The sequence below is a fragment of the Puma concolor genome, chromosome D1 (genome assembly GCF_028749965.1).
Source record: "Puma concolor isolate L17-30 chromosome D1, mPumCon1.1.hap2, whole genome shotgun sequence".
NCBI classification, from domain to species: Eukaryota; Metazoa; Chordata; class Mammalia; order Carnivora; family Felidae; genus Puma; species Puma concolor.
The window spans coordinates 39,643,912-39,646,273 of NC_141676.1; positions in this window are offsets into that span (position 1 = coordinate 39,643,912).

A 2,362-nucleotide genomic window follows, 5' to 3' on the forward strand; every position below is an offset into this window, starting at 1 on the left:
AGAAAAATCTTGAGAGAGACAGATAGATAAAGGCACCTTATAATTCTCTAGATGAAACCCTCCTAAGCTATAACACCAATAATCTTGGATGCGTTTCAAATGTCTGATGACACGAACCAAGGTATGCACAGCCCCAGGTTTTGTTAACTGTTTTACAAGCACATGTTGTCCATTCCTATAGACCAGGGAAAAGCAGACAGTTTACCCTCAAACAGGATAGTTTCCCCCTAGAGGCAGACCTTGCCTGAACCCTGCCCAGTATGAAAATGGCTCCATTTATTACATGTAACTCTGGGAGGGTCACTGCTCTAATTGCTTTCCCTGGATTTACTCCTCAGAACAATCCAGTTAGGCAAGTGGGATGATTATACCCATTTCACAGGTGTGGAAACTGAGCCATTTGCCACATAAGTGGCTTAGCCATGCTTCAAACCCAAGCAGTATGCTTGCAGAATCTGTGCCCTGAACTGTTACCCTACACTTCTTCTCCTGGGATGAAACCCGTGAATTTGGTCTCCTTGTTGAGACCTGTGGGAAATGAATCAATAGCAGCTCTGTTCCCTGCATAAGTTTTGACCAGTCAATAAAATAAAAGAGTTAGCAGGAAGCAGAGCCTGACTTTCATGACTACAGAGACAATGCTGGAAGAGCATAGCCTACCGTGGAACTCCAGATGGACTGACCATCTGCCCTCTCTCTAGGCTGGACCTTGGCATGGCCATCTGCTCCCGCTGCTATGGATAAAGCGAGAGAGTAGAAGAGAACCCATTGAGAAATGAGGACCAGTGGCTCCTGCTCATCCTCTATAAGGAGTAGGAAGAACAGGGAGTGGAATAAAGGGCAAAAAGGGTTTGAGGACCATTTCTCACCATGGATACGAAAAGTGGGGTGAAGAGATGACGCCCCTTGATCAACTTTCAAACTTGCCTCCATGAAGGTTCCTTCTACCATCCAGTGTCGCTGGGCTGCCCACAAAATCGTGTACCCAGTCTTCCTCTCCAGGCCTTAAAATGATACTTTATTCCGAGGAGAAGTCCCATGTGCTCAACACTGCAAGAAAGTTAGGAGGAAGGCATCCTGTGATACATGCTCATACGGAATTAGGAGAGATGGAGAAGTCCTCACTAAATTATGGCTGCCACCAGCAGGCCTGATGACCTAGAGCAATGAATATCCACTGAAGGAATTTCGGGCCATGGGATGGCAGAGTGAAAGACTTTTGAACCAGGAGAGCCTGCTCTGGCTACTTTAGGCGACAACCTAGCACATCAATTCAGGACACTGGCTCTGCCAGCAACACGAAATGGAAATTGTCCTCTCCGATGCTTTTTAGACTGCTGGCCAGAGTCACAGGCCACAAAAATTCTCCTTGCCAACAAAGTAACATTAAACTCTCCCACATGTCCCGGTGGCCCCCTGGGTCTCTTTCTAGTCATCCTAGTTTATTTTATGACCTGTATCAGTAAGGATTCCATCTGGCTTCGTATGACAGAACAACTCCCAAATGGTAATAACTTCAATAAGAGATGTTTGATGCTAAGGTAAAAGAATTCTAGAGCTGGGCAATCCAGGTTTCACCTGGCGGTTCTATGAAGTCTTCAGGGAGTCAGGCTCCTTCCAGATCTCTGCTCCACCATCCCTAGATGTCGTTCTTATCCCTGTGATTCAATATAGCTGCTGTCACTCCACCCATTACATCCATACTCCAGATAGCAAACGTGGAATAAAGAGAAGAGCATACTTCAGTGTCCCACATATCACTTCTACTTATCTTTGCACAGAACCTAGTCATGTGGCCACTCTCCATATATCTGTTAGCTCTCACTGCATACCAACCAACCACAAAGTTGCAATGGCATACAACACGAAGTATTCTCACGTATCTACAGGCTGGCTAGGGATCAGCTCATCTGGGCTGGTCTCAGCCAGGCACTTTTGCTTCAGGCCACAGTGGCCGAGCTGATTGAATTCTCACAGCAGTTCTGTGTGGCAGTTGAGTGGCTCTGTCCCACATGCCTTTCAACTGCCTTGGACCAGTGGGCTAGCCAAGACATGCTTTTCTCATGGCACAAAGGGTCACAAACGTGCAAGTGGCAATAGGCCAGGTCTCCCAAGGCCTACATTCAAAACTGGCACGCTGTCACTACTGTTTGCATGCTATTCAAGGAGCAAGAAAGACAATCTGCTTACAATGAGGACATGGCCCAGATGTGATTCAGGGTTGGGTAGAGAAGTAGAGCCAGTAGCCAATCTACTGTACCTGGCTACAAGGGGACTGGGAAGTGTCACATTTGGCTGAGCGACAAGCCTAAAGTTGAAGAAGTTGCTAGAAATACAGAGAAATTCAGTCTCCACCAGTCTC